Source organism: Lissotriton vulgaris, chromosome 5 (genome assembly GCF_964263255.1).
Source record: "Lissotriton vulgaris chromosome 5, aLisVul1.2, whole genome shotgun sequence".
Taxonomy (NCBI): Eukaryota; Metazoa; Chordata; class Amphibia; order Caudata; family Salamandridae; genus Lissotriton; species Lissotriton vulgaris.
Window position 1 is genome coordinate 744,450,303 of NC_141693.1, and position 21,079 is coordinate 744,471,381.

General features: G+C 41.6%; 1 protein-coding gene across 2 annotated transcripts in view; it reads left to right on the forward strand.

The window, feature by feature from the left end:
• Positions 1–3,286: 3,286 nt before the first annotated feature.
• Positions 3,287–21,079, forward strand: part of MUL1 (mitochondrial E3 ubiquitin protein ligase 1) — a 174,395-nt gene continuing 156,602 nt past the window's right edge. Inside the window, exon 1 of one of the 2 annotated variants that reach the window (XM_086922184.1) lies at positions 3,287–3,376. The gene's annotated coding sequence lies outside the window, so the exon portion shown is untranslated. Of the gene's footprint in view, positions 3,430–21,079 lie in introns of both variants that reach the window. The other variant, XM_086922185.1, reaches the window with a different exon arrangement.

Below are 21,079 nucleotides of genomic sequence, written 5' to 3' on the forward strand. Positions count from 1 at the left end.
CCACTGTCGCAGACAGTGTTGAGTACGACCCCCCAAAGGAAGAAGAGAAAGGTCTACAACACTCACCTGTGGATTGATGGGCTTTGAACTTCGCCCTGTTGTGACTGGAAACGCCCTCTGTTAAATCCCCTGTGGGATGGATAGAAAGTACCTACGCGTGTGGAGTCCCAGTCGTTTCTCCCGCGACCAAAGTCGCCTCTCTGGGAACCTTGTTGGAATCCACGGCCTGACGAGCGGCACCCGCCTCGCCCGGCCCGATTAAAAACACCTCTGTTGAAGACTCGTTTTATCCCAGTCTGCGCTTTATCCAGGCTAGTAAATGTACCGACGTACTTTGAAACGTCTTTGACGAAGCGCTTTCCGAAGAGCTGTCCCACCGCTAGGGGTCCGGGTTCTGCGTCCGCCAGCTCCGTAAGATTGCTGTCCATCCTGATCAGGAGTGACTTGCGTCTCTCAGACGATATTGCACAATTGGCGTTGCCAATAAGGCAGATGGCCCGTTGAGTCCAACCAGCCAGGATGTCCGGGTCTATTGGGGTAGAGCTCTCTTTGGCCGCCCTGCCATCTCTAGTATCTTGGCCAAATGGCCCACAACGTCCAGCATTTTATCCTGGCACCCACGCCAGGCGCGGTCGATGCCACGTTTGGGGTCCTTTCAAAATTTCTTTAGGAATGTCAGAAGGCTTGCATCAATTTCGGCATCTCCGCCACTTTGTCCGGCAGTTCAGGGCGAGGACATTCGAACTTTAGGCGATTACGCACTTCCCTTCGAAAACCTTTCCTCAGGTTCTCATGGAGGTAGGCAGAAACTGCGGGGGGAGGTATCCAGTCCGATGACCGTGGGTGCATAATCTCGGAAGGGTCGGAGGTGAACGGGGTGTTCAGAGTTTCCGCCATTGACGGAAGAGTAGTCTCCGCCTTCTTTGGTGGGGGAGGCTCCTCTGAGGTGTTGGTGTTGGTTCTGGTGGTATCTGTGTCGGTGTGGGCCTTAAGCTTAGCTTTGGCCTTGGTCCCTGCATAAGAATGATCATCCGCCCCACTGGCGGGTAACGCGGAAAGAGCCTTTGCATGTGGCCATTGCTGAGGGTTAGATGTGCCCTGACCAGAAGTAGAAGCCTACGACTTTCTCTTCTGAGGCTTTTTATCGTAGCCGTGTCTCCTGGCGAAGCCTTCTAGCTGCTCCCTGATAGGGCGCAGAGCTGCCGCTAGGGCTTGCTGAACAGTTTGTGGGACCGTTGTCTCCATCGCCCTGTTAACAGAGGACTGGACCGAGGCGTCCAATGCCTCCACAAGATTGTCCTCTAAAACAGCCTCCTGCTGTCCTTCACACGCCTCCTCCTCATCATTATATTCATCTGGGTACTGTACCCACTCATCCATAATCAAAGGGTGGAGTGAAGCAATTAGAAGTATGAATAAAGCTCAATTAAATTGCTGACAGTCTATTTCACAGCCACCAGGAGGGGTATGAGGGGGGGCAGCCCACAAGCACACACCACACTGCACCTACAAGCCACCTCAGCAAAGCTGTAGTCTAGAAGGTCAGTGACCCAGGCCAACCAAAATGTACCAAGAGCGTGTGCTCACTCTCTTCTGGCCAGAATGTTACAACCTGAGGCAAGCGATATGCAGGCAGAGCGATAACCGTCACGATTTGCGTTCAAAATAAGGGGTAACTCATGCGGCAAACGCGCCGCCCAAGACGCGACTGAAAGACAGCCCAAAAGCAGCCCAAATCAGCGCGATTGGGAAGCGCGTTGCCGCCGAGAGCCACCCGGTGCTTGCGGCGTCACAGGGCGATGAGGGAAGCCCTTGCGCCTGCGCGAGGAGCGCTCGCCTAATGGGGGGAAGATAACCGGGAACAAAGGCTGCATGAGGAGAAAAGGTATCGGTCTGCCCCGGCCAACGACCGCAAATCCAGCGTGCCTTGTATCGGCGTGAGTCAGAAATGTACCCGAAGGAAGTAAATCGAGGAATGCAGGATGAAGCGGGCTGAGACGCGCTCACCACGAAGCGCTCGCCCGCTAATGCACCATTCCCTCACAATAGATTCAAGATTATAACAGTAAGTGGAACAGAGATCAATCAGTCAGTAAATATACCAAACAATCAGTAAAAATACCAAACAACATGCCATAAAGCAGAGGGAGGGAACAAAAGTGCACTTATCTCTTGCTGTGAGCAGCAAAGAAAGAGGATGATGGGACCACACAGAGGGTTCTTATGGACTATGGAGGCGTGGCTAATATGTGGGCATCATGGGCAATGTAGTTGTTTATACTGTTTGTAAAGAAAATATGCATTTTCATTGGCTGCTGTGTTTTGCAGTAAAGATAAGAGAAGCATCATCTGAAGCCTCCGGTCCTGTAATAGAATCAGTTACAGCTGTGACAGCTTACTGATACACCGTCCGTGCTGCATTTTTGTACCTGCCTGTCTATTTACAGAATAAAGTTATTCTGAAGATGAACCTTTCAGCGTCCTTCATAACAGTAATCTGTCCAGGAGCACCTGTATGTAACTGTGAAATGCAGGTACTCTCCAATTAAATGTAGTGCACCTCTGCTGAAAAGTGCCGTTAGGGTTGCCACCTGGCCAATTTTATTTTGGCATGACTGGTACTTTAATAACCCTGCCAGTACGAAAATAAGGAACAATTAACACCTAAAGCCGGCATTTTTTCCCCTTATCAGAACATACATGAAACAGTAAAGCACTTTAAAATGTGTTTTGGTGCTGCTCTAGTAACTATGGCTTCTAAAGTAAAACAAGGAATACATATTAAAGTTCTACTCAGGAATCCGGTCAATGAACTTTGTAGAATCTTATATCTTGAACAAATAGCCTGTATTTTCCACTGGGGAAGGTGGAAACCACAAACTCAGACCCCTGCCTATTAGGCGGGGGTGGGGGCAGCACTCTAAGAGGCCCCCAATCATTCAGTGAATATCTGCTATATATTGGTGACTCAGGGGCCTCTCATCACAATCTGCAAGGGGGGGGGGGTTCCATCATTTTGCATTACACCACTGCTTTTCATTTAAAACACCGTTTTTGGTATTCGCAAAGTTACGAGAAACGTGTGAGTTTTCTTTAACACCATCAGCCACACCCTGACATTTCAATAAGACCCTCTGCATAAACTCAGTTAACGCCGGTTGATTTCGTTGTTTACATCTGAGCTCCACTCGGCAGCCAGCAGCTTCTTCCTGTCACGCAGGCGCACGGGTGAGAGTATAACTGGAGGGGGCGGGCTAACGTAGAGCAGCTAGAACCCACCAATCGTGCTGGAGGGAGGGCGGAGTTCGGAGACACCCTGAGCTCACAGGATATACGGATTCCAATGCATGCAAAATACCGGAAGAAGAGCCGCTTGGTGAGAAACCGGGGAACAGAAATGGAAGGGGGGACGTAGAAATGTATAGATAGGTGCGGACCTAGAACAGTAGTAGATCTTTTGTGCCCTTTATTATGCAGCGCAGTGAAGAAAATTAACTGGACGTTCCACAATGCATAGAAAGTTCTTGAACGCGATGATCTACTCACTCGTTGTCCAGAACAATTTCAAAACTCTGGTTAGCGATATGCGAGCATGGAGTGGTTGCCATCACACCAACATTTTTGAAGAGGAAAGTGGGGAATTTCAGAAACATAACCGGGAGAATGTATTCCCCATTGACTTCTATTGCAGCGGAGGCACTTGCAGGAAAGAGGGAGACACCCAAAATAAAGCAGTTTCTAGCTTCTCACCTGAATCGGGTTTATTGACATGCATGTGGTTGTGGTGAAAGGCATAGGGAGGATGGGAATTGTTATGTATTGTCAGTAAGCCAGAGAGTTATTTTAACATTTTTATTGCCCATTATCTGAACATTGTGTTAATAGATCATTGAGTTGAGCACATGATAGAAACGATGTCAGTTTGCAGGCCTAGTGGAAAGGAGGTATTGTATTGTAATTGCATTTATATAACGCTTACTACCCCTGACGAGGCGTCAAATCGCTTTTTCGGCGAGTAGCAGGCTACTCCAGGACCCATAGAGGATTAGAGTTGAATTAGTATAGTGAAACATGCAAGTACATTTTAAGTGTGGATAGGTTAGTCAGTTATTTGGATTTGGAAGGATAGCAGAAGGATAGAGGAGGACAAAGGTTTATATTTATATAGCGCTTGTTGACGCACGCTATTCAGGAAGCCTACAAGGGATTAGTGGTGAGTTAATATGGTGAAATATGAAGTAATATCAGTGGTGGATATTAGTCAGTTACTTGGAGTGAAAAGGATAGCGGAGGGATAAAAGGGGAAGAAAGATTTGCATTCATATAGCACTTGTTACCCCTGATGGGTGTTGAATCGCTTTTCTGGCGAGTAGCGCGCCACTCAGGAAGCCATAAAGGATTACTGTTGAAAATTAGTATAGTAAAAAAATATGAAGTAATTTGAGTAGTGGATATGTTATTCAGTTATTTGGGTAGTATATTAGTATAGTTTAATATGGAATTTGAGAAGTGAACATGTTAGTCTGTTAATTTCGATTGAAAAGGATAGTGGCGGGATAAGAGAGTGTCAATTTTTTTTCTTTTATTTATTTTTAGGTCTTAGCAATAGGAGGAGGCTTTTGGATGAGTAAAAAGGAGTTTTGGAGGGGAGGACTCCGAGGAAAGAGTTTAGAAAGGTTTGTTTTAGGGGATCGGTACAGTAAAAGAGGTGCCAGATGATGCAAGGAGGGGTAGAGTAGGAGAGAGTCTAGAAAGGGTTATTTTGGCAATCATAGTAGTGGTATGGGGTTTGGGATAATTGAGAGAGTGGATGTAGAGGATATATTGATAGATGTATAGGACGAGAGATAGGGTAGTGCATTGGAAGGAGTAATAGAAGAAGTTCGAGATGAGTCAGAAGGTTGGGCTAGAAGATATATTGAGCGAAGTATAGGCTGAGAAATAGGGTAGTGCATTGGAAATGATAAATTAGAAGAAAGTGATAAATGTATAGATCCATAATTACACAAAGTATATAGATACATAAAGGAGGTAAGTATATGTAGATTAAAGATATTGATAGAGGCACAGGATGAGAAATAGGGTAGTGCATTGGATATGCTTTTTCAGCAGAAAAGTAACAGACCCACAGATCCAAGTACATGGAAGGTACCTAGATGCACAATGGAAGTATGTACATGTAGACCAAAGATGATTTTTATTTATTTATTATTATTTTCTCTCTCAACAACATAATTATTTTACATGTTTATGCAAGGGAATACACAAAGATAGGTACATATCTATAGTGGAAAAAAATGCTTGTATGCAGAGGGATATGCTGTAAATTTCTGTTTGCGTACGGTGCTTATGTGGGGAAGAGCCACATCTTTAGTTTTCTGAAGATAAGGTGGTTGTCGGTGGACCTTAGGTTGTGGGGTAAAGAGTTCCATAGTTAGGCTGCTTGAACCGAGAAGGATGTGCCACCCATGGATTTTTTTCTTGTATGGTGGGATTTTGAGGCGAGATGCTCCTGTAGAGCGCAGGTTCCTTTGTTGAATGTGTTTGGTGATTTTATTCCTGATGAAGAGCAGTCCCATTCCATGTATTGCTTTGTGGGTGATACAAAGCAGCTTGAACGTGGATCTTCTGGCAACCGGTAACCAATGCAGGGCTTTCCAGGCGGAGGAGATGTGGTTTCGCGGTTTGATATGCAAGAGTAGTCTGGCAGCTGAGTTTTGAATCCTTTGTAGTCTTTTCATGGTCGTTAAAGGTTATCCGTGGTAGAGGCTATTGGCGTAATCAAGTTTGGACAGAACAAGGGAGATGGTAGCTTGGACCTTGTGTGGAAATCCCAAATGAGGGAAAATTGCGATTCTCCTATTATCATGCCTAGAGAATCTAGATTTCATTAAAGACACGGAGGCTCACATTCTGCAATGACTTTTAATTGCAGATCCAAGCCAGTTGCATCACAATATAAAGGTTCCAATAAGAACACTGAGATAAAGTAAGACATTACACATAGCAACCATCAGCCTCTTTTAAATCTGGCGAAAGTAGATCCAGTAGATTCCAGGAGCTTCAAAGTAAATAGAAGCAACATTGAAGAACAAGACGACAATCAATCGACCTCCTGATGACGAAACGTCAAAAGTAGATTAAGTAGAAGGGTTATCTGAAAGAAAGAGGACAATGAACATCGTATCCTAAAAACAAAGAATCCGACTCATATCCAGATGAACAATTGAACAATAATTAATAAACATTTCAAAATACATAACATCAAGATGATAAATAACATCATGTTAAGTTATACCCAATACCATGGGAAGGGTTGGGTGGGATAATGTGAGCCTCAGTGTCTTTAATGAAATCTAGATTCTCTAGGCATGATAATAGGAGAATCGCAATTTCATTACAAGAACGGAGGCTACATTATGCATGTTGGTAGCTCTGTAAAACTACATTAGACATGTGTTCAATTGGTTTACAATAATGCCTTGCGAAGGTACTTGCATTAGACCAGTCAGCAGCTTTAAGGATATCATCCAACTTACCTCCGGACCAAAGAGACTTACTTGCCATGGCACCTCTAAGAGAATGAGCTTGAAATTTGGAAATATCAATACCAGCTAGAGACATAGCAGACTTAACCCATCTGGCAATGGAAATGGAGGAAATAGCCTTATGAGGCTTAACGAAGGAAATGAGAAGTTGATTCTCATTAAGCGGTCCAAGATTAGACATTGTCATATCATACACTTTCATACATTCAACTACACAAAGTTTCGGAGAAGGATCGAAACGAGGATAGAAGATTGAATCAGACATGGTCTTGGTTCTTCTATAGACCTCAAATTTAACTCCAAATAAATTATATGACCTATTAGAAATCTCCAGAGCTTCAACATCAGAAACTCTACGACCGGAGATAAGGCAAAGAAGAGTTGCGAGTTTAAAAGAAAGAAACTTTCTGCTCAAAATAAATTATCTGGCCAGGAAGTGAAGAGATCTAGAATCAAATTCACATCCCAGAGAGTATCATATTTCAGCCTTGGGGGTCTCTTTAGACGAATGCTCTTCATTACCCTACAAACAATCACATTTTTACCGATTGACTTGCCGTTAATGAGGACATGACCAGCAGAGATCGCCGATCTATAACAGTTGATTGATCTATAACTCAATCCCTTGTCGAAGAGTTCAGCGAGGAACTTCACTATATCAACGATAGGTGCTTGAGTGGGATCCAAATCCCTCTCCATGCACCAACGAAGCCAGCATTTCCAGATATTGTTGTATCTGTAGTGAGTTCCTGGTGCCCATGACTCTCTGAGGAGAGAAGACGCTGATGACGAAAGTCCTGAGAATTCGTTAGATCGCCTGACACTTTCCAGGCAAGAAGGTTCAAACTCCCTGATAGGATCATTAGGTGAGGATCTCCGTTTACGTCCGTAAGGAGATCTTTCAGGGAAGGTATCAGAAATGGAATTTCGAAGGTCAGTTCCAGAACAGTGGGGAACCACGCCTGTGATGGCCAGAAGGGAGTTATTAAGACTAGAGAGCATCGGTCTTGCCTCACTTTCTGCAGGACTCTCTGTATCATTGTGAATGGGGGAAAGGCATAAGCATTGATCCCTGACCAGGTTTGGAGAAATGCGTTCACTTCCTGTGCTCTGGGATCCGGCATCCACCTGAAGTAACGCTCTAGTTGAAAAGTGAGACGGCTCGCAAATAGGTCTATCTCTAATGGACCCCAATAAGAATTTAGTGAGTCGAAGACAGCGACGTTCAGTTTCCAATCGCTGTAGTCCGAAAGGAATCTGGAATTCCAATCGGCAGAAACGTTCGACTTCCCTGGGTAGTATTCCGCTCTGAGGGCAATTTTGTGTTGTAAACAGAACATCCAGAGTTTCCTTGCTAGGTTCGAAAGGTCGGCAGACTTCGTACCTCCCAACCGATTGATGTAGGCCACTGCCAAAACATTGTCCATTTTCAGAACAACCGATCTCCCTTGAATTGAGTGCTTGAAACTCATAAGGGCGTATTGGCCAGCAGTAAGTTCTAGGAAATTGATGTGGTGAGATGACTCCTCCTGAGACCAAACACCACCAGTATTCTGGTCTAGGAAACCAGCACCCCTACCATGAAGGGAAGCGTCTGATTCCAGCACAAAATCCTGTTCTGACCCAAAAATTGCTTTCCCATTCCAAGCTTCCATGTTTTCTAACCACCAGTTCAGTTCTGTTTTGGCCTCCAAATCTAGGGTGATTCGGTCTTCGTACCAAAGACCGGACCTCAACGCCCTTCCTTTTATCCTTTGTAAAGCCCGGTAATTCAGAGGGCCTGGGAAGATCGCCTGAATGGAAAAAGATAAGAGACCTAGAAGACTTGCCAGTTCCCTTAAAGGGATGTCTTCCTGTCTTAAAATATGACGAATCTCTTTCTTGATCTTCGAGATTTTTGAAGGAGGTAAAAGGAGAGGGCACTTGGAAGTGTTTAGAGTGAAACCCAAAAACTCCAGAGATTTGGAGGGGGTTAGAATAGACTTCTCTTTGTTGACAATGAAGCCTAGACTTTCCAACAGATTCATAACCGTTTCCAGGTCTATACGAATCTGAGTCAGGTCTTGTGACATTATCAAAATGTTGTCGAGGTAAATAATAAGCCGAACGCCTCGTTCTCTTAGGAACAAAGTTACTGCTTTCATTACCTTGGTAAAACACCAAGGGGCGGACGAAAGCCCGAAGGGGAGAGCCTAGAACTGATAAAGATGATTCTTCAAATTTATAACCGGTCGCCAACCTTTTCCTTTTTTCTCCACAAGGAACAAAGAGCTTACGAAGGTTAGAGAATCCAAAGGAACTTCTATTATCGCTCCTTTCTCGAGCATACAGAATATCTCTTCCTCTACTATTTTTTCTTTCTCTACTGAGAAGGGAATATCCCTCGGGAATGAGGTTTGAAACGGAGTTTGAACAAAATCTATCATAAAGCATATTACTGTGGACAGTACCCACGGATCTTGAGTTATTTCCTCCCATTTTTTCGAAAAGAGTTTCAGTCTGCCTCCCACTTTTGGAGGGGTAGAAGGAGAAAATAAATGAAGGGAACTTACTTGGAGGGTTTGACGAGAAAGATGATCGAGATCTTCCACCTCTTGCTCGATTTCCTCTTCCACGGTTGGAGGTGTTGTAGTAATTACTCTGGTATGATCCTCTTCTGAAGGGGCGTGATCTCTGGTAGGGCCTTTGGTTATACCGGCCGTAAGAAAGGCCCCTTCTTCCGGCCCGTCCAAAAACATTATTGCTGAATACTCTCTTTATATTCTTTTGGCCTTATCAAGAGCAGTAAAAGTTGAGACGTACTTTCCCAAAGATCTTATAAGCTCTTCACCAAAGAGCAGGCCTTTTGGATTCGAGGAAGGCTCCTTCTCAGCCATATCTGTGAGTTTAGGGTCTAGTTTAAAAAGGATGAGCCTACGCCTTTCAGCGTTAATGCTAGTATTAGCATTACCTAGGAGAATGAGGGCTCTTTGACTCCAACCTCTTATTAGGTCTGTATCAAGCTGGGTACCTTTAAGGTAACATTCCTCAGCGGAGTCAAGAATTCTGCTCAATGGACCAAGCAGGTCCAGTAGGCGATCTTGGCACCCTTTAAAGGTTTTTTCAAGACCTTTCCTAGAGTCGCGCCCAAGTCTAAAAAGGTACTTAATTAATTTGGGGTCCATATTAGGGGCATAACAAGCTTTCTCATCGATTGAGGGTCTTGAACAATCAGCCCTTAGAATATTCCTTGTCCCTCTTTCAAGAGGGAAACAAATCCATTTTTTAATAAATTTAGAGACATGCTCCTGGGGAGACCATTGTAAGGAACGGGGATGTTTTAGATTTAGGGGGGAGAACATATCCTCTCCCAGGGGGTTTAAAATAGTATCCTTGGAAGTAGAAGGGGTTTCATCCTCCTCATCAAAGATTCCTACATCCCCATCATCTAAATCCAGGACGTATTTGTCTGGGTCTATATCCTCGTCCTCATCTGAATCCTCATGGTAGTCTTGAGCACTTTGAAGCAATGAGCCGCTATGGGCATCCAAGGTATTTGGGCTGTAAGAGGCTCCCGAATGGTGTGTGTCATAAAAGACATCTCTATTATTTGAGGTGCGAAGACCATCCAAAGATTTTGTGGTGCTAAGACCACCAATACTTTTAGAGGTGCTAGGACCTCCCGTGCTCATAAGGGTCTCGGTAGCGGTATGGTCACTTTTCTTGGTACGTTTGGCTCCAACTTTCTCATGTATAAAAACATCAGACACATCTTCTTGAGAAGGAAGTGGTCTTTTATGAGGAGCAAACTGAGCAAAGGTCTCCCTAAAACAGGATTTCATTTCTTTCTGGATCATAATACGAAAATCCTCCTTATTAAGATTAGGGAGTGTAGCATTGTTTATATCTGAATCTGAGTCAGAAACATTTTCCATATTGCCCTTCTTTTTTTTTTTTTACTTTTTAGGTAATAAAAATGCTAATCTTCCCTATGTATATTCTCTCACTTTAAAATTATGTTAATATAAGTTCCTTCAAGGGAAGATTATAAGGGGCTGAATATAATTAAATGATACTAATAAAAAAGGGACTAAGCATATAAACAAAAATATGTGAAATGTCTAGGGTCACTTTTAACTTAATTAAGTATCTGAACTCTCAACTCTGCAGGTGTTTGTCAGAAAAAAATAGACTGAAAGCTGAATTTGCGGTCGTGAAAGTCTCAAAACAGCTGATTTCTGAATCTGCGATCGTGAAAGCCTCCAAACAGCTGATTTCTAACTGTCGGTGGGTGAGGAAAGTCCCTAGGCAAGACTCTCACGAAGCGTGAGACTCACTAGGGAACTTTCCTCTAAAGCGTGCGTCTTGAGTGACACCGGTAGAGTCCTTGAGGGGAGAAGTCCTCGATTTTCGTGGAGTGGTAAGCGCATGAAGGGGGCAGCGCTTCAAGAATTCGCTTCATTTATTGGCAGCGCTTCAATAGTATTGTATAATCGCATAAGCACGCAGCACTTGAATAACTCGCTTTGTTTCTGGTGCGATTATGTGATCCTAGGGGTCGTGTTGAACGGGTCGATAAGCAGGGTGCGTTTCGAGATGGTGCTTCATACGGTATGACTAAGTGACGGGATTTAAAGCCGAAGCGTTTTGGTGTGTAAAGCTAAGCGCGTTAAAGGATACGCCGGGGGAAAATGACGATTTTGGCGCTATAACAATCTAGAAGTCTTACGATCGCGGGTGTCTTACATTAAACGATTTGTATGAAATAAAGGTAGTAATATTAAGCACAAGTTGAGAGGAGGGGAAGGAAGCAGAAGGAGAGGATGATCTCCGTAAATTGCAGATCAAAGGGAGGGGGGGAGGAGGAGGTGGGGATAGCCAACCTTCACACAAAGGCCCCCCAATACAATTCTATTGAAATAAACACAATATTAATGAAAGTATAGGAGAGAAAAATATGAGCTAGTTATCTGCTTGGAGCCGCATTTAAAAGAGGCTGATGGTTGCTATGTGTAATGTCTTACTTTATCTCAGTGTTCTTATTGGAACCTTTATATTTTGATGCGACTGGCTTGGATCTGCAATTAAAAGTCATTGCATAATGTAGCCTCCGTTCTTGTAATAACATTTGTTGCAGTGTTTTTATAGTAGCAAATTCCTGTTATTTGCTCTTTAGGTAAGCTGTATAAACTTTATTTGCCTATGAAAGCACATTGTACGTTTCTTAGCAATGTTTCTCATAGCAAAGTCTGATTATACATTTGTTCACATCTAGATTGCAGGCCACAGTGTGTTAAAATACAAATCGCCACAGAATCATTTGAAGCTTTTGTGTTTTTCAATGTGAGCGATATTATCACATTGCTCTTGTTTTTAATCGCCTTGCCTTCGTTTATTATTAAGTTGTTCTTAGGGTATTGATTGTGAATTAGTGTAGGAGTGTTGAGTACACCGATTTGGGTAGTGCTTTGAACATCGCAGTTCTCACCATCATTAAATTTGAATATTATGTTATTAGTTTTTATACAATGAACTGACACCGGCATCGGATAAATAGTTTCCTTTTTCCTACAGGAACCCCTGACGAAGGGACCTTGCGTCCTGAAATGCATTGGGTACACAAAGCTTGTAGTTCCTTTCATGTACAGTTAAATCAATAACCTATGTAATGTGATATATACACAATGATGTATTGTTGAAATTGTAATTCTGAAAAATTGCAAAATGAAAAATATCATGATGACTATGAAATAAATATTACTGAATGATTAAATATATATTATTGTTGTTGCGTGCTGAAGTCCTAACAGCCATTCTTGGGGTCAGGCCACTTTCATTGTTTACTTAACTGTTTAGCAGGCAGTAATTCAGCACAGCACACATACCAAATTAAATTGACAATTAGTTCAACCGAGTGCGATCTCCACCTACATTCATTATTTAATGTTTCTGCTTTAACGTGGAAGTCGGCACCAACTGGTTAATCGTTCAAAAATGTCGTTTGAATCAATAGCCAGTATCACCGAAAATCGTGCATCTGCGAAAGTGTACACTACAGAGGAAGCCAATGATATTTATAAACTGATCAAGGAAGCAAAAACGTTCGATGCCCAAAGTGGGCCAGTAACACAACAATTGCGTCAATTGGAATACCTAACCAGGCGAGAACTCAACCAGAGACTTCATGCTTCAACACTTGTACAATACCATCGTGTGAAGCGGATCCCTCGTGGGCTAAGGCTAGCAATTTGACCAATGCTATTCCGATTAAATAACAACCAGAAATTCATGGAAAAATGGTACTGTATCTTAAATAAGTGCTCGCTGGATCTCATTCTACTTCTCATAGAAGAATTATCCAAAACTATAACAGAATTGGAGGAAGAAATCTATCACATCAAAAATGAGTTATCCAAACGCATGGAAGAGGAACCTTGGACTAAATTCTTACAAGAACTTGATGAGCGTCTCGACAAATATGGCAAAGAACTTCAAGAAACAAAACTACGGAAGTTCAAAAGAGATACAATTGACTATAAATTAAACGAAGCATACACATGGGCCGAGGTATATGCGCAGAGACGTTACATGCAAAAGAAAACTCAACCTGCCTCTTCAGAAGAGAGTGTCATTTCGGATAAGGAAACTGATATTTCCAGACCACCAGCCAGTCAGTTACTGAAGACTAAAACTACAGGTCAGGCTAAAGAAACTACAGGCACAGGATCAAATGGAAGTGCTTCGTCGTCTACTCCTTTTTTAGAGAAAGTAGTAGAACAAACCAGACCTACGGATGCAACCACATCCAAACAAACCGAAAGAAGACAAGAAGAGGAAAAGGAAAAAGACAAAGAAAAAAAGAAAGGGCTGAGGAGCCAAGCGAAAGTCTCGTAGTCAACATCTCACAGAAAAAACTCACTAAATTTGAAGAAGACCTCCTTCATAAAGGTACATCATTCGTCAGTACATACCATACCACTGAACTGGAAACGGAAGTATCTTTCTTTAAATTTATGAGAGTATTACGCCTAAAACATTTTTTACGAACATTTGTCCACCACAATCGGGAGAAGATTCACAAGCAAAATTCAAACCAAAAAGTACATTTCAAGCACCTATATCACACAAGTCTCTTGATACATTTGAAACTTTGGTGAAAACGGATTTGCAAAAGATACATTTCAAACGCAAACTAAGAAACTTGACACGTGCTGAATACAGTGCTTTACAACTATTGGCCCAAGATGATACTTTAACATTCCAGAAGGCAGATAAAGGAGGCGGACTTGTAATCATGGATATCGACTTTTATCTACAAAAGGGTACAGAACATGTAATGGATGACACCATTTATGGCTCACTGAATAATGACCCTACCATGGAAATATCAGACACACTGAGTAAAATACTGGATCAGGCTGAAGAAATGAGTTGGATAGACACCAAAACAAAAGGCTATTTGTTAGAAACATTTCCAAGAAGACCTAGGATTTGTTTTTTGCCTAAAATCCACAAAAACCTCATCAATCCTCCATTCAGACCAATCGTTTCAGGCTGTCAATCAATCTTCGAGCATCTTGGAGTATTCATTGACCATTATTTACAACCTTTCATTCAAAGATGGCCAACTTACATTGAAGACACCTCCGATTTCCTAAGAAGTTTGGCCGAATTACCAATTGAGCGAATGGACACTTTGACTCTATGCACAATAGATGTTGTCGCTCTCTATACTTCAATTCCACATGCAATGGGGTTGGAAGCAGTCGAATGGGCTCTTTTACAAGTAAACATACCGGACACTCTGAAAGTCTTTATTCTTCAGATTCTCGAGTTCTGCTTAACAAATAGTTATTTTGAATGGCAAGGAAAATGTTTTTGTTAACTCAATGGTACTTCCATGGGTTTTCCAGGAGCACCCATGTACGCTAATACGTACATGGCAAAATTTGAACATGATTTCATATTGACAGATCAGACTTGGAAATCTGGCTTGTTATACTTCAGAAGGTACATTGATGATATTTTTCTGATTTGGCATAACACAGAAAGAGCTCTAATCAACAATATCAAAACACTCAACTCAGTAGACCTGAGGATACAGTTTACCTACACTATCAGTGACAAAGCCATACCTTTCCTGGATGTACTAGTTGAACTCAAGTATAATCAAATTCAAACACGATTATTCAAAAAGCCTACAGAAAAAATAATGCACTACAATTTCATAGTTTCCACCCTTAAAATTTGATTCAGAACCTACCTTTGTCTCATTTCATGCGCATCAAAAGAATATCTTCAGATGAAGAAATTTGTAATCACACACTTGAGGAACAAAAATTGCGATACATCGCACGAGGATATCCAAAAACAAATCTAGACAAACAAATTACAAGAGTTAAGGCTTTACCACGAATGACATTACTGGAAAAACAACAAAAAAAGAGCACACAAAGAATGGTTTTTGTGTCTAAATTCTCCCCTGCATCTAGAGATATCAAGAATATAATCATGAAAAGGTGGGATATTCTTCAAGCTGAAAGTGATTTTGGAGATTTGTTTCTTGAAAAACCATTGTTTGCCTACAAAAGGGCACAAAAATCTAAAAGAAATACTGACTAGGCGTAAATCCAAGAAACCTAATGGAGATTCACAACCTCGTGGCACACTTAAGTGTTGGAATTGCAAAAATTGCAATTACGTCATCCCGGGCAATACCTTATCGCACCCCAGAACGGGTGAGAGCATCAAACTACATCACACCTCCAACTGTGACTCAGAACATTTGGTGTACATGATTAAATACCCCTGCGGCTTGTTATATGTAGGGAAGACAACCCGTAAAATTAAAACTCGTCTCTCTGAACACAAGAGTCGAATTCAGAACAAAAATCTCACATCACCATTGGCTCGTCACTGGACAGAACAACGTCATTCGATAGCTCATCTTACATTTCAAATTATCGAACAAGTACCTAAAAAACCGGGCATGGACAATTCGAAGAACCTTCTCCAACGTGAAGTCTTCTGGATTAAAAAACTTAAAACCTTAATGCCATTTGGACTCAATGATAAAATCGAAATGAGTTGTTTTTTATAAAGATTACATAATTCGCAAAACGGCTAAATTAAAAATCTGGTCGTCCCCCCACCGGAGGTCCCCAACACACAGTAGAACACATTGATACACACTCCATAAGTACACATACATTCACAATTGGCCAATAAATTTTTTTTTTTAGGAATTATTTTAGGTATGTTTTCATGAGTTTGGTTCTTATTGATATGTTGTATATATTGTATCTGTATAATATTAATAATGGAGATTTTGATTGATGTCCAATTTTTATTGTGCACTTTTAAGCATTGTTCACATTATTTTTGTGTTGACATGGAAACATCTTGGCTTATATGGGTGTCGAAAATAGTGGTGATCAAATGCAGGCTGTTTCTAGTGTCGAAAATAGCGGTGATCAAATGTAGGCTGTTTCTAGTGATCTATTCAAAGCATGATACTTATTCGTATGTAGTAAAACTCTCCACGTTAACTCTCAGTTAGGCGGCTGCGGTATTCATACTTCGCTCGATTTCATTGCGTGATTTATATAGTAGCCTTTCAATGTGAGTCTACTTCGTGACCGAGCCCATTTATTAAAGTTGCATTTTTGAAAAAAAGAAAAAACATTATCAACACTCGAGTCCGTCATTGCTGTTGAGTCTTGACTACGTTAGTAAATAGACGCGCAGCCCAAAGCGGAAGTGAATACACCTTTCCGGATTTGAACGGTCGAGCGTCCCATGAGCAAACGATTTGCGGCTACGGTAAGCGGTCTAAATATGCGATTGAAGATTATCGTAGATAACTGTCTTTAAGTCCTGTTTCTGATACCGGTATACATTATTTCACATTTCCGTATAGGTCGCTTCTCGAGTACGCATGTTAACCGTCGGTTAACGCGACCCCATACAAAAAAGGTGAGCTCTCGACTAGCCACTGACTGTTTATTTCAGTTCACTGAGCAGCTTGAATTTGTAGAACTCATAGATCGCTGTTCATTTATTTTTCAACAGGTGAAATTCCTGTTATTTGCTCACTAGGTAAGCTGTATAAACTTTATTTGCCTATGAAAGCACATTGTACGTTTCTTAGCAATGTTTCGCATAGCAAAGTCTGATTACACATGTGTTCACATCTAGATTGCAGGCCACAGTGTGTTAAAATAGAAATCGCCACAGAATCATTTGAAGCTTTTGTGTTTTTCATTGTGAGCGATATTATCACATTGCTCTTGTTTATGATTGCATTGCCATCGTTTATTATTAAGTTGTTCTTCGGGTATTGATTGTGAATTAGTGTAGGAGTGTTGAGTACACCGATTTGGGTAGTGCTTTGAACATCGCAGTTCTCACCATCATTAAATTTGAATATTATGTTATTAGTTTTTATACAATGAACTGACACCGGCATCGGATAAATAGTTTCCTTTTTCTTACAGGAGCCCCTGACGAAGGGACCTTGCGTCCCGAAATGCATTGGTTACACAAAGCTTGTGGCTCCTTTCATGTACAGTTAAATCAATAACCTATGTAATGTGATATATACACAACGATGTATTGTTGAAATTGTAATTCTGAAAAATTGCAAAATGAAAAATATCATGATGAATATGAAATAAAATATTACTGAATGATTATATATATTATTGTTGTTGCGTGCTGAACTCCTAACAGCCATTCTTGGGGTCAGGCCACTTTCATTGTTTACTTAACTGTTTAGCAGGCAGTAATTCAGCACAGCACACATACCAAATTAAATTGACAATTAATTCAACCGAGTGCGATCTCCACCTACATTTATTAGTTTATCCACTTGGGCATTCATCGACAGCTTGGAGTCCATGGTCATTCCAAGGTTTCTTACTTCCTTCGATACTTTAGGCAGTGATCCCAGTTCATCAGGCCATGCAGCAAGCGGGTTGTAATGTTTCCAATCGCCACACGTGAGTATTCCAGTTTTTGAAGCATTCAATTTGAGATGGCTCCAGGTCATCTACTGATCCACGGCTCTGAGACAGCTAAAAATTGGCGATTTGCCAATGTCTTTGGGGCATTCCAGTTGAAGGAGTACTTGTGTGTCTTCTGCATAGTTATAGCACGTGAGGTGACATTTATTGATCAGTACTGGTAATGACTTCATGTAGATGTTGAAAAGCATGGGTGAGATGATAGAACCTTGAGGGACCCCTGCTTTTGTGGAGTATGGTTTGGACGAAAAAGGTGGGGTATGGATGACATTAGTTCTGTTTTGAAGGTAGGACGCTATCCAGTCTAAAGCAGTTCCCTTTATGCCGGCTTCATAGAGTCTTTGTTTCAGAGTGTCATGGTCAACCGTGTCAAAGGCAGCTGAGAGGTCCAAGAGGAGTAGCGCAGCAGCCCCGTTGCAGTCAACTGTATTCTTAGGTCATCCCAGATGGCAAGGAGGGCAGATTCAGTGCCTCTTCCCGGACGGAATCCTGTTTGGAAGTCTGAAAGTATGTAATTCTCTTAAATGAATTGTGACATCTGGGCGAATGCTGCTCTTTCTATCAGTTTCCCTAGGAACGGTCCATTTGTAATGGGTCTGTAGTTGTCAGCGTTCAGCGGGTCCAAGTTTGTTTTCTTCAGTTAAGGGCGTATGTATGACTTTTTGAATTCTTCTGGAAATATTCCAGTAGTTAAGGAATCGTTGATGATTCTTCTTACTGGAGTGGCAGCAGAGGTTGTTAAAAGAATTGTCTTGAAAGTTTGTGGCAGATGGTGGTCAGAAGGGCTGCAGGCAGGCCTGCTTGCTTTGACCAGGTCCATGAATTCATCATGTGAGATGTGTTGGAAGGAACGGAGAGGCTTGATTAGGGTATTCTTGGATTGTTGTTTTGTACAAGGGTTAGTGCTGGTGCTTTGTTTCTGTTTTAAGTACGATTCCAATGTGTCTGCTTTTTCCGTGTAATGATTTGCCAGTTTGTCTGTGAAATCTTGAGTTCCTTTTAGGCAATTTGGTTTGCGAAAGTCATTGAGTATTTTATAGAATTCTTTATTTGCACATTTAGCATTTTGAATTCTGTCTGAATAGTACCTTTTCTTATCTTTTTTGATAGCAGACTATGATCTGTTTATTTTCTGTAGGTGAAGTTTGTCTTGTTTGGCGTTTGTTTTGAGCCAGGTACGTTGCAGCTTTCTAATTTGTTGTTTTATGTCTTTCATTTCTATGTTTCTCCAAGGCGCTTTTTTTCTGGCTCAGGAGGTTGATAATCTTCTGGAGTGATATGTATATAATTCATGGGAGGCCATGAATCCCTGTATATAAAGTCTGTCTCTAATTTGCTTATTACAGGCGATCTGTGACGCACCTGGTCGCCCGAAATAATAAAATGTTGTAGCCACTAAACTATAATACTTATTGCAGTTGGGTTCCGACGTAATTCCTGCCGCCAAGGAAAAGGGCAGGGCACAGAGCATGATTAATGCTACAGTTTCAAAAACAAAACCTGGCTTTTCCTTCTGCTCTCTTTTTGTAGATGAAAAGTGGCAAGCAGAGAGAAGATGCTCATGTTTATTTTTTCCACAGCTTACCCAATTATAAGAAATCTTAATCTTTTTAAATGTTTCAACACATTCCGGTCGACTGTTTTAAAAAAAAAATTGCTTATATTAAACTGAATCAAATATCTTTATGCAACAGATATCTCACTATTTTATCTACAAATTGTATTCTTAACGTTTACAAACATCTGATCTCTTTCACATGAAGAAGCAAAGCATGAAAGATTTAAGTGGGAAGGGTGATGCTGCAGCCATGTATTATAAGGAATAAAGTACCTTGTGCCATACATTATAGGGATATTGCAAGTCACTGCAGAGTTTCATGGCATTTTAAAGGAAATTCAGCCTTCGGATTCAGTCCTCTAAATGGTCACAGAACTCCTTAGTGAATTGCAATATCCTTAGTATAAAGCTGGAGTGCTTTATCAAATATGAGCATAAATCCCTATATAAAAGCCTAACTCCAATTTCCTTCTTAAAGGCAATTCGTGATATCCTTAGTTGCCTGTATTAAAAACAAGCATTTGCAATGCAATAGGTCTCGCAGCATTAAAGTTTGAGTTACTGGCATTGCAAATGACAATGCTTTGCATTAATTTTTTTTAATTTACAATTGGTATATAAACATTGTTTGTGAATAGTTAGCTGTTGCTTATGCTAAGTTGGCAGTAAAATAGAGTTGCAGTCTTGCTTGTTATAAGCATGCTGATTTAAAGCGCTCTGATACCTGCGGGTAAAGTTTGCGCTATATAAAAGTGAAAACTAATAAATAAATAAAACACATCCTACCTGTACCACGTCCGATCTTATGACAAAGGAGTTTGGCTAATGCAAAAGGCCTACTAGAGCTCCAAGCCCACCTATCTGACTAAAAAAAAAAATCGAAGGACCACCAGCCAGTCCGAGAACTAAGGTCTGCCAACTCACACTCCAGCTGCTGTAAGTCACATGAGCGGGTCACGTTGCTCAGCAGAGCATAATTACATGCAAAAAAAAAAAGCCGCGGGACGTGAGCCGTCTAAGGTAGAAGCTCACGTGCGCGACCCAATCCCAAGGCGCGCCTCGACGCGTGCGACCCAATCCCAAGGGGTGCGTCGGAATCCGACTCTGCAATGCTTCTCAATCTGCGCGTGGCCATCTCTTGTCTCCATTCGTTGTCGGCTGAGTCGACAGCTATAGTCTTGCGGCTAGAGAGCGCTCTCGCGCGCTTATCGCAGTCGAGACCTAAAAAACCATACCTAGAAACTTTGACAGCTGAGCAGTAGAAACTGCAACCCTGCCCTTCATACTTCCTATCTCCCAAACCTGCAGTGCTCATGAAGAACAAGTAATCAGCAATCCCTCCCCAACTAGGCCCTCATTGAATTTCAGGGTAGAGCCCTGTCTCCATTGCTTCCTACCCTCAGGTAAGACATAGGAATGAAGGCAAATGCTGCATTTTCACTTCCCCTAGAAGGGGATCCCTAGAAGAACTTCAGCCGCCACCTCATTCAAAATTACAATTCTGCTGAAAGGGAACCACAGAGATGCATATAACCCGCTTGAAAAATAATTTTTAGCAAAATTGCTGTTTATATAAAATGGTTTTGCTTCGGATTCATTGGTGCCGGCAACAACTAATGAGGATAAAAAGCAATTACTTCAGTCTAAACAGGGTCTCATAGTACTGTATCGATTGGTAGATCTACTTGTACTATAATACTGCACTGTAAGTAAGTAAGTAAGTAATGTTTATTGTTTAGTTAGTTAAAACCATAACAATTTAAAACAAGTAGCAAAAGCGCAATTTTAAGATAAGCAGTTAAAAGCAAGAATTTAAGTATAAAATCATTTTGTTTCTTTAAAAGTTCAATGCAGAAAGTTAGACCTCGTTTACCCAGCTTCCGACCCTTTTAACAAAGCTTTTTAAAGGCTTTAAGGAATTTGATCAGTCTGATGCAGTCGGGGGTCTGATGGGCTCAGGCAAGCCATTA